Raw genomic sequence first — 12,339 nt, 5'->3', positions numbered from 1 at the left:
ATTTATAACATTTTAACTGTATGAAATTTCATATTATCTTTTACTTACAGAAGATTCTTACTTCCAACATCATCAAAACTCATGTGAAATGACATATTTGATTATCCATGTTTTTAAACTTAATTTAATGCTTTGAAGAAATCCTAATAAAAATATTAAAAACAGATTTCTATTAAAAGTCACCTGAAATTAAATGTGCCTGGTTTAAAAAATTAGCAAATACAGAAAACTTTTAGATCCAATTATATCCTTTTAAATAAAATTAAAAAGTAACTGAGAACTGACAGACTTATTTTATTTATTTTATTGTACTAATACATATTCTTGATTTTCACTAGACAAAAACTGAAATTGGGATATAGATTGTTTTCAAAGAAGGTATAGAACCAAAAAAAACTAAGACTATGAATATATTCTAATGATGATGTTTAAAATATACATAAATTTGCTTGAGGAAGTTAGGAAAAGTTGTTATTTAGAGGTACTAGATGGACTAATTACTATTTTTTAAATAATCTCCCCAAAGGACACAAAGTTTCAAAATGACTTTGACAACTTTTTGTAATGACGTGAAATAAGTAAGATGTTATTCCTTTTCATTATTGCTATTAATCCCTCTGAAGCTGTTGGTTCGAAGGTTCACAGACAGAATGGTATGGGAGCATCAGACAATAATTATATCACTCTTAATTTTCAATAATTTGATATTACACAATGTGAGGCCTCCATTATTGAGTGTTCTTTAGGTTTTATTTTAAAAAGAAAAACATCACAAAGCTTGGTTTGTTTATGAAGATAATCCTTCACTTTTAACAACAATGGTTTTAATTTTAGGAATAGTAATTTTGGTAGAATCTAACAAAACAGAAATCACAAGAATTAAATAGGTTAGAAGTAGAACATATTTATTTTAACTGAATGAACGTATCCACTTCAGTTTCCGGCTGTGACTATTCGAAGCCAACAGCACTCTGCTTCAGTTCCTCTTGACTTGCTGCAATGATTTATGTGTATGCTAACACTAATTCATGTCCCAAAGTGACAACTTGAAAGACTGCAAATGTTGCCCAGGTGGTTGACTATCAGAGAAGTTACTGAAATACAAGAAGTTAAGTATTCAGTGGGTGGTACCAGAAGGTCAAACACAATTCATCACACCCGATAAAAATGCCCTTGGCTAGATCTGGTTGTATTTGTAACATTACCAAATAAATTACATATTCCAGTAAAAACAGATTGAAGGAGCTATTGCTCTGCTTTTGACCTTGACACTCTGCTGACTTGAATATCATTTGGTGGGATTACTGTATTCTCTTCTTTATTTCAGATAAAAAATGTTGCTTCATGAAATTTTCAATACATTTCTCAAAACTTTTCATAATCATTAAAAAATTGTCAACCTTGAGGTGAATGTGTGAGGGAGGTTTGGGGATGAAATGAGGTGAAAAGTCGTTGCAAATAGTTGTTCATTTTACTTTTGCAACTTTAACAGTGAAAAATTATTTTGGGTCATGACTGTATGTTCATTAATTCATAAGAGGGGGTTATATATACATCTTCATGAGAAAACATGATATCAATATCAGGAGATGTCCAGGCTGAATATTTAAATAATAAATTAAAAAAAATTATCTCATCACTAGCGATTTTCAGAAATTATTCAACTCCTCTGTTTATAAGCCATAAAGAATCATTCTAGCAGTGATAGTCTTAATTCCATTCAAGTGTAAATGCTAATCAGTTTCCAGTTTGGTTGTTGTGGACTGTGACAAGCAATTATTTTATTGGGACCAGGGAGAGACCATTTTCTGCTTGCGGCTGAAACATGCAATTGGGGCAGTATGGCAAACAGAATTTTAAGATAAACCTCAGCATCCTGTCCCTGGCATATACCCTACCTTTGAGTGTAAATGGGGACTGTGATTACGATGGGATAGTCATTCTCGTCATTGTTACCTAAGACATTAGCCCCGGCAACCACAGAGAGATATTTTCCAGCTGGTTTTGAGGAAGTTAGCTGCCATGCACTAGGCCACATGCGAAGGGCCTGGTTGGGGACCTCCAGGAGTTGAGAGCATCCTCTAGACAACATGGAAAAAGAAAATGGTGACCTCAGCCCTATAGCTAGAAGGAATCGAATTCTGTCAACAACCATGTGAGTCTGAAAGAAAACCCCAAACTCTAGAAGAAAAGATGGCCCAGTTGACATCTGAACTTTAACCTTGTGAGACGTTGAATGAAGGCGGTAAAATGTGCTAGACTTCTGATGCATAGAAACTGTGAGATAATAAATGTATGGTTTTTGAAGCTGCAAAGTATGATAATTTGTTATTCAACAATATAAAACTAGTACATCTTATTTAGTAACTGGAAAACATAGGTTTATAAGGAAAAACATTTTTTCCACAATGTTTTTATCTATTCAGTGACAAACAGTTTAAGACTAGATATCTTCTCAGATAAGTTGATAAATAAATGCATAATTCTATTAGAAAAAATAGTTAAAGGAAAGATTGTATTTTAAAGTCTGCCATCATAAATGTGTGTTAGCATAATATATAGCACAGCAAAATTATTTTTACACATTTTAATACAATTTGTAAAGGCTCATTGACCAAAATATTTTAACTGGATGCTGCAATTAAAATAATTTGCAGATTTTGCTTGATTTAAAGCTACACTAATGCAAGGTCATTAATTCTTATAATTATGCTCATGTCATTTTTTATTGCAAGAGAGAATACATATAGCACACGATTGTATGCAGTTATTATTTAAATTACTATAAAGAACATTGCACCAATGAAATACTGATGTTTTATATTTCTCATATGCAGAATAGGGTAACAAAAATAATTTGCAACATGAGATAAATCCAGAAGTTGTGAATATTAAATATTTGTGGATCTAAATTTTGTTTTCTATGTGGCCTTTTTTATATATAATGCTAGAAGGTACAGACATAGGTTTTATCAGTGATAATGTGTCTGGAATTGGTTCCTTCTGGTGGGTTTTTGGTCTCATTGACTTCAAGAATGAAGCCGTGGACCCTCGCAGTCAGTGTTACAGTTCTTAAAGATGGTGTGTCCCGAGTTTGTTCCTTCAGATGTTCAGACGTGTCCAGAGTTTCTTCCTTCCAGTGGGTTTGTGGTCTCACTTGACTTCAGGAGTGAAGCTGAAGACCTGCACAGTGAATGTTACAGCTCATAAAGATAGTGAGGCCCTAAAGAGTGCGCAGCAGCAAGATTTGTGGTGAAGAGCGAAAGAACATGGCTCCCACAGCACGGAAGGAGACCCCAGCGGGTTGGCGCTGCTAGCTCAGGTGGCAGGCTTTTATTCCCTTATTTGGCCCCACCCACTTTCTGTTGATTGGTTCATTTTACAGAGCACCAATTAGTCAATTTTACAGAGTGCTGATTGGTCCGTTTTTACAGGGTGCTGATTGGTGCATTTACAAACCTTTAACTGGATACAGAGCACTGATTGGTGAGTTTTTACAGAGTGCTGATTGGTGCATTTACAAACCTTTAGCTAGACACAGAGCACTGACTGGTGCATTTACAATGCTTTTGCTAGACAGAAAAGTTCTCCAAGCCCCCACCCAACCCAGAAGCCCAGCCAGATTCACCTCTCAATAACATTGTTAAATTTATTACCTCAACTAGAAAGGAGGATGAGCATAATCCAGCTGAAGAAAGAGCTAAAATATAGATTTAGAACTAAATAACCTACATATTTTGAGAAAAAACCATTTCATTCAATTTGCTGTTTATATCTAAGAACTAAGAGTGATGCTAATACATGCATGAAAATACTTCATTCTGAAATTATGAGCATTGTTTGGATAACTTCTCAAAGGGGTTCCCCGTTCCTCAGAAATATTTCCAAAAAGGAAAGATACAACAATAGTTAGGCAAGTACTTTTTTCATTGTGTAAAAATTTCATGCAAAGCAACATTTGTAACAGAAGGGTAAAGTGTTAATACAATATATGAAATACCTTTGTCCACACTTTCTGTTTAATAAATATGCCATTTCTCAAAGCATGCTTCTAGCCATTCTCATACTCACTATATGTAAAATTTGTGCTGCTTTTTGTTTGTTTGTTTTTGAGATGTAGTCTCCTTTGTCACCCAGGCTGGAGTGTGTGGTGTGATCTCAGCTCACTGCAACCTATGCCTCCAGGTTCAAGTGATTCATGTGCCTCAGCCTCCTGAGCAGCTGGGACTACAGGGGCCCACCACTACACCTGGATAAGTTTTGTATTTTTAGTAGAGATGGGTTTTCACCATTTGGCCAGGCTGCTGTAGAACTCCTGGCCTCAAGTTATCTTCCTGCCTTGGCCTCCCAAAGTTCTGTGATTGAGTTTGTGAGTCACCACACCCAGCCTGTGCTGCTTTTTTACAAAAAATAAATTTGCTATCTAAGGCTGTGTCCTTATGTAGTATCATGCTTACTTAGGCATATGCTTGAACTTAATATGAATGGGACAATAATACATTTTATACAAAAATTTTTCACCAAAGTTGGTAAAATAACAAGGAACAAAAGCAAGTGGGAATTAGGTAAAATATTTAGCAAAATTTATGACTGACAAAGGATCCTTTCCACAGGAGCATTCTGCATGCCTTGGGGGCAATGAGGTCAGATCCTTGAAGCTCCACCTTTCTATTTTGGGTACAGTAGTGCTATTCAGTCAAAGTTTGCCTCTCTCTCTGCTTCATCTGCTTTTCATTTATTTACAATTGACCAACTGGGGGAAATATTATTTCTTTATCAAGGGCAATAAAGTAAATTAGGTGACTGCTGAGCTTGTTTGGGTGACCCATTGCCATTCTGCTTTGAAGATAACTATTCATGATTCGATCTTGGGTTTTAATTTTCAGCTTACCTTTTAAAATGCAACCATATTTTCAAGTTCATTGAAGTAAGCAAAAGGAAAGATCATTGCAATGTCACCATCCACATCACCTATAAATATGTTAAAACTTTTATTAATTTCCTCTATAAATATTATCTATGTGTAGACAATTGGCAAAATACTTACATTATACTGATAAAATCATGATTCTTGTCCTTGAGACATAATATAGAGTATGAATTAGTAAAGTAGGGCCTCTGGGCTGAATCCAGCCCAGTGCCTGTTTTTATAAATAATGTTATTGGAACACATCCATGTTCAATCAGTGACACATAATCCATGGCTATTTTTATGCTACCATGACAAGTTCAGTGGCTAGGACAGAGATCACATGGCCTGAAAATCCTAAAACATTTACTAACCGACCCTTTACACAAAAAGTTTTCTGACCCCTGATATAAAAGAAAGAAGGGTCAAATCAGCAATCAAAATGTAAATGATCTATTACAGTATTTATATTTGTTGGGCGTCTAACTTCTCCACACAACTATTATGATTCCCTAAAAATTACCTTCCAATAAACCACTGATACTTGAATTCCCATCTCAAGGTTGATTTTGGGTAAATCAAAACAAAGACAAGGGGTGTTAGAAGTGGATCCCCAGAAGGCAGATTCTCGTAATGGGTTTCCAGTACAGAATTGTACTCTGGCTATTTATGGTGATAAGTAAAGGAGTGAGAACTCTTAGCATAATAAAACATCCTAAGTCCTAAGACCCCCACATGCTGTGAATTTGTTGGAGTAAAGATCCATACTGGGCTATACAAATAGTGTAGTACTTGAGCAGTACTGTAACAACGGCAATTATAAATAATTATGAGTGTTGAGGAGGTAATATAAACACTCAAGTTCAAAGCAGTAAAATAAAAAGTAAAAAAACAGATTTAGGTAAGCCAACTATCAACTCAAAGAATGCTGATGCTTTGTTGAAAGAGAGCTTCGTCTTACAAATTAGCCACTTACAAAAGTAAGTAAATCCTCAGCCTTGAGGAATATATTGAAGCAGGAAATTCCCCTGACCCCTTCCTTGGTGGGTGGGAACTGCAGTGCGGTCACTGGAGCTAGCCAGCTGCTTCAGCATGGGCAGGGGCAAACTCCACTCACTGGCACCTGTTGGTGCTGAACTCTTCCTGGGAAGGAGCACGCAGGTGAGGGCTTTTGTGTGTCAGCTGGAACAAAACTCTGTGTGAGCCCGGCGGAAGCATCTAGCGGGGAGTACCCATGACCTCCAAAGTCCCAGACACCATGTATTACAGTGGGAAGGACCTGGTGGGAGGTAATTGAATCATAGTGGCGGCTTTTTCCCGTGCAGGTCTCCAGATAGTAAGTCTCACGAGATCTGATGGTTTTATAAAGCGTAGTTTCCCTGTACGCGCTCTCGCCTGACGCCATGTAAACATTCCTTGCTCCTGCTTCGTCTTCTGCCGTGATTGTGAGGCCTCCCCAGCCATGTGGAACTGTGAGTCATTTAAATCTCTTTTTCTTTATAAATTACTCAGTTTCAGATATGTCTTTATTAGCGGCGTGAGAATGGACTAATACACTAACTTTCTCAGTGAGCTTCTTATTCCAGTTATAAAACTACCTCCTGTTTTGAAGATACAAAGATAGGATAATATTAACTGTTTCTTTGCATAAGGGAAGTGAAAAAATACAGATGACCTGATATCTTCTAGCTGCCTACTCTACGTTTTGAAAACTCTCTGTTGTTTTAATGGCACTGAATTGATACTCCATTATTTGTCTAGTCCTTTCACAATACCGTTAAATAAAGTCTTACTTTTAACTTTTTCCAGTGCCATTTTTGTTTTGCCAAACCTTAGAAAAATTAATAGTTTACAGTAAGTTAGGTGGAGATGCTAGAACATCTGAGGCAAAATATTGAAAACGGGTTTTAAAGGCTACATAAATATGATAAAATGGATTATGTAAGAACAGATAATCTGCCATTTAACTATGTCCCGGCAGAGAACTTAGGAGAGATTCCCTTCACTAAAGTAATAAGATATATATCATGCCACTACCATCAAGATTTCAGATAAAGCAGGAGAGGTAAATCTCCCCCAAAACTCAGTCTACTGCCATCAAAGGTGCAGAAAATATATATTGTCTATGAAATACAATTGATGTTCATCACATGTAATCCTAATTTATTTTACCTTGCCTTTTGTGTATTCCAGTAGATTCTATTTAAATATTTCACAATGAGAGAAGCTATGAATAAAAACAAAATTAATTTTATTTTTCATATTTATATCCCATTTCTTTCTAAATAGGATATTGTAACTTAATATAAATTTTTAAAGATGCAAACTCAAACATCATTAAATTGTTAAAAAATTCAGGAAAAAATTAAAACACATGGAATGAAAAAGGCACCTATACGAGAGATAAAGATCCTACTTAAAATTAGTTGTGAGTACACTAGTGGACAACAAAAAAGAGATTACAATTGGATATGTTGCTCTTGTTATTCAAAGTAGGAAGACCATTCTTTATGTGGATCAATGTCTTAGCTTCTATCACTGTTGTAGCAAATAGTCACAAATTTCATTGTTTATAACAACACAACCATATTTTCTTAAAATTCTGTAGGCCAAAAGTCTTGGTAGGCTCAATTGCTTCCCCTTTTCCAAATCTCACAGGACTAAAATCAAGGCATCAGTTAGCCTGGGCTCTTATTTCAAAGCTTTGAGAGAGAATATTCTTCCAAAATCATTCGTGTTATTGGCAAAATTCAGTTTCTTGCAAGCATTCTGGCAAAAGTTACTGTGGTATCCTGGCAGGCTATTGGCTGGGAGACCTAGCTGCTTTAGACCACCTGCATTCCTGATTACTTCATCCTGTCATTCTTCAAATAAGCAACGTATTTTAAGTTCTTAAGCTTTAAGTCTCTCTGACATCTCATTTGCCAGATTTCTTCTGCTCCAGCTGGAGATAGCTCTCAGCTTTTAAAGGTTCCTGTGACTAGATTGGACTCACTCATAAATTTCAGATTTATCTTTTAATTTTAAGATCTTCAATCTTAATTACATCTGCAAAATTCCTTTGTTCAAGAAATACTGTGTATTCACAGTTTCCAGGAATTAGGGAGTAGATATCTTTTAAGGGAAATTCTGCCTACCATTGGGAGAAACTTGGAATGTCAAGCTCTTCTAGTACCAAAATATTACCAAACACACAAGCACATCCTTTTTGAATATGACTTAAGTAGGGTCATAGTAATAAATGTAATATTATTAAGCAATAATGTCCTTAATACCTCTGTAATTATTTAGGCATACTTCATTTTCTTTGGAAGTTGTAAATTCCCAAGCAATCTGGTTTCACAGTAATAAAATGTTTTACCCAGACAAGGGTAGTGTAATTGCTCCTAGAAGTAAACTGTCTCAAGATGTGTTGATATTGTACTTTCTTTAGACAGTGGTTCTGATGTAATATTTTCTGACTTGTGATAGAGGCTAAAATAAGGTAGTTTTTTCTAAAAGTATTTAGTTAGGGCTTGGGATTCTGGTAGTTTTATATTGTGAATTGAGAGATTTGTTCACTTTGCAATTAGATAAACAGAAAATGAGCTTGAGCACCAATTGCATTTTTCTGTTCCTCTGTCAATAGAGTTTGGTAGGTAAAATCCCTCAAATATCAGGTGAACTCAAAAGAATGGCTTTTATATTTAAATTGGTTGCATTAATTCATGTATATCAGGTGCTTGAAAATTAGCTAATATTTTCTTTAATATGACGAAAATGCCTCATTTTCATTCTTTCTAAATGTACTTCAGTTGCTGAGAGAATTTTAGTATGCTGAGTGATAGTTCTGGCCTTTTGGCAAATCAGGCATATCCTGAATGTAATGATAATCCCTACCCAGCAGGTATTTCTAACTGAATACAAACAAAATTAACTGTGTGCAAATGTTCATGTAATTATGGTTTGACAGGATGTGAGATAAGACACTTTATTTTCCTTATTGTCAATAGGCAGATTGCAGACTAATTTAATGATTTCAAAGACATAAACAACTAATTTTTTAGGCATAAAGAACCTAAGTCAATGTTTGAGGCAACTGAATAACTAAATCAATATTTTGAGTTACACATTTTAAAATAAAATATTTTTGTATTCTTATTTTATGTAGTATTAACAGGCTTGGAAATGTTGTTTCGTTTTCTTAAATATACACAGTAATACATATTTTGGTAGTCTATTGATCTTAAAAATAATGAAAGGATCCAGTATTTATTTTGAAGACATTGCATATGCATATGCAGTTATATAGATACGTATTCTTTTTCAATATTTTCCGATACTCCAAGTCGCATGACTCATATAATAAAATGGAAAATAAAAGCTGTTGACTAACGTGATTTACTTCTGTTTGCAAATTTGTAAATAGGAAAGCCTCTCAAATGCTTATCAGCTCCAAGAATAAATAAATACAGAATATCGAGCTCCTGTTGCTCCACATTCCACCCCCCTACAAGCTGCCACCTGTTACTCATAGGTGGAGCTTTCTAACATTAGTTCTCTATGAACTGGACGCTTATGTTTTATAAAATAAATGGTGGAAAGAAACCAAAAATGGTTAGAGTCTCATCTCTACCACTGACAAATGGGCTTCATTTTTCCCTTTTCTTACAGCAAATAACAAAATATCCTCCAGAGAGTTGTCTAAATGCTGCCTCTGGTCATATGTTACATGGTGTGTAGGGAGCAGCCGCAATGGAGCAAAAACATTAATTACAAATGTTGTTTTGTGTTCTAAAGTGTTCATTTCTTATTAATTTATGCTAAGTCAAATTTGCACTGAAATACTAAAATACTAAATACTGAATTTAGTATTTTAAAGAATACTGAGGAGTATAAGCAGGGCATATATCACAGTTGTTTTTATTTGTTAATAAAATAATAGTGTTTATCTTAGTTCTCATAACTTTTTAAAAGTAATACGGAAGCATGAGTAAAGTTAAAACTTTGAGTGACCATTTTCAGAAATAAAACTATATTTAGGTACATGGAAACCAAAATTTAGACTTAAGTGAAAGATGATTTGGATTATCTAGTTTCGATGTGAAGAAAACGAGCTGATCCAGACTGCCATTTACTTGAACTACTCTTTTTAGGCCTCAGCCTCACATTCAAAAGTGTTCCCCATAGCTACTGGGTACAATTGTCTCTATTTAACCATACATGAAGGCGGGTCATAAAAGCATGGGATTTAGTAAATCAGTATACTGAGTCATATGTTGTAATAAACTGCATATAATAAATTAGTTGAAATGTGCAATGCACAGGTAGGGATATATATATAATATACACAAAAACTATGTAATATATGCATACATACATATGGTGTTACAGCAAAATTTGGGGCTATATTCCAATTGTTTTCCCCTTATCCATTTGAGGAACTCTTTGGCCAGCATATGGCTCTCTCATAAGGTTTCCCTGCCTTTTCTTTACGTAAAACCCTCCTTTGCATTCCCACCTGGCCCAGTACCTGTGCTCATCCTGTAAGTAATTATTGCATTCATTCAATCTTTATCCCACAGCTTTGTTTTTTATTGTGCAGAGTTTTCACACTACCTATAATTTCTAGAATGTTCTACCTACAAAGCATGAAGGATTCATGTCTATTTATCTTGATCTAGCAGTTTCTTTTTCTATGGCACTGAATAAACGTATAAAAATGCAGGATTTTAAAAATATGACTCAATTTTTCTAGAGATGGTGAAAGTGATATTTTCTTTAGCATTTTTTCATGATGGATATTGTGTATAAATCTCTCTGATTTTACATGGCAAAAATAAGGTTAAGTTGAAAATTACCTGAGAGAATCCTTGAATTTATGACTTCTGGGCTTAAGTTTTATTGCAGTATCTCCACATTTCAATATTTAACTATTTCTGGGCCACATAAAGCATGAGGACAGGTACTTCTGATATATTTGCTGTGTTGTGGGGGAAAAACAAATCTCACCATTTAATTATAATTGCCCAAAAATTTTAGTTTAAGAAATACTTTTAATAAAAGTAGTCTCCTTCCCAGATTAGTAAATGTATTCTAACTAAAGGGTTGTGTGTGTGTGTGTATGTGTATATGTATATATCTATATATATACATGTATATACACCCCATATATATACACATATATACACCCCTGTATATATATGTACATATACCTATATATACACACACACCTTTAGTTAGACTGTGTGTGTGTGTGTGTATATATACACACTTGTGTATGTGTATACAATTGTGTATGGGTATATATATTACTAATCTGGTAAGAGTTACCAAGATTACTTACTCTACCTTTAGCTAGAATATACTTACTAATCTGGTTAAAAGTATGTGTGTGTATATACACACACACATGCACACTATTATTTACTCATTTTATATATATATATAAACAACAAATCAAATGATTTATATACTATTTGATTTACATATTTATATATAATGATAAATTTATATATATTTTATATATAAATCAAATACATATATAACTATATATATATGTTATAGTCAATTGAACTCAACAAATCAAATGATTGAATGTGCCCTATCTACCAGGTATTTGATAATATAATTGGGAGACAATACAAGGAAAAATAAACTATACTTACTGTCTCAGAAAGTCCATTTTAGCTGGGAAGTAAAAATGTAGCCACATAAACATGTTACATATTGATAGGTTACATTATGGTGGTGTTTGCTGGGTGCTGCAGTTGTGGAATTAGCAGCTATTAATTTTATCCCAGGGGTTGAAGATACTATTAGTACCAGTTTTTGAAGAACAACTAGGGAATTTCCAGCTGAATTTGATAATGATACACAGGTAACAGAAATAGTATTGTCAGAGAGCTTTACAATGCAAAGTTTCTGTGTTGCAGTAGTGTGTCTGTACAAGAACAGAAAAACTATTGTGGATTCAAATTGGAAACTGTTTGTAAGCCTGAACAAATAATTTTAAGCAAAGGCATTCACAGTGTGATTTATTTAATAAAGAAGATTTGGGATCTTGAATTGCAGAATGGATAGTTTATATTAGAAAAGTATTTTAACAATTCAACATAGGGATAATTGCGAATTGAATTAGGGCAGAAATTGTGGGGGGAAGATAGATATGTGTGCACCTATCTGTACAGACGTGCATACCTCCTTGTTTGGATGATGGGACACAACACATGGGCACTTGCATAGATGAAAAGCAAATTCTATGTTACTTTCAACCCCAAAGGAGAGAAGACTGCCTGGCAGGCTTCACAAGGTGGCCCACCCAGAGACAGGGTAACTTCAGGATGGAGCTGTAAGAGATAGGTAATATATGGCAAGTGGGGAGAGATGAGTGAGGTTTGGTATCTGGCTCTAGGAAAATTCAGGGAAGTGTTTGTGACTGAGCATGTGAG

The 12,339-nt window shown here is 34.6% G+C and overlaps 1 long non-coding RNA gene across 1 annotated transcript; it reads right to left on the bottom strand.

Moving 5' to 3' along the window:
- Positions 1 to 2,803: 2,803 nt before the first annotated feature.
- On the bottom strand, positions 2,804 to 5,449 carry LOC115896418. Its single transcript, XR_004056296.1, has 3 exons — positions 5,433 to 5,449; positions 4,892 to 4,971; positions 2,804 to 3,223 (listed from the first exon to the last, which is right to left on the bottom strand). It is a non-coding gene; the product is annotated as an uncharacterized LOC115896418 (long non-coding RNA).
- Positions 5,450 to 12,339: the final 6,890 nt, after the last annotated feature.

Source organism: Rhinopithecus roxellana, chromosome 3, assembly GCF_007565055.1.
Source record: "Rhinopithecus roxellana isolate Shanxi Qingling chromosome 3, ASM756505v1, whole genome shotgun sequence".
NCBI lineage: Eukaryota > Metazoa > Chordata > Mammalia > Primates > Cercopithecidae > Rhinopithecus > Rhinopithecus roxellana.
This window is presented reverse-complemented; position numbering and strand designations above follow the sequence as displayed.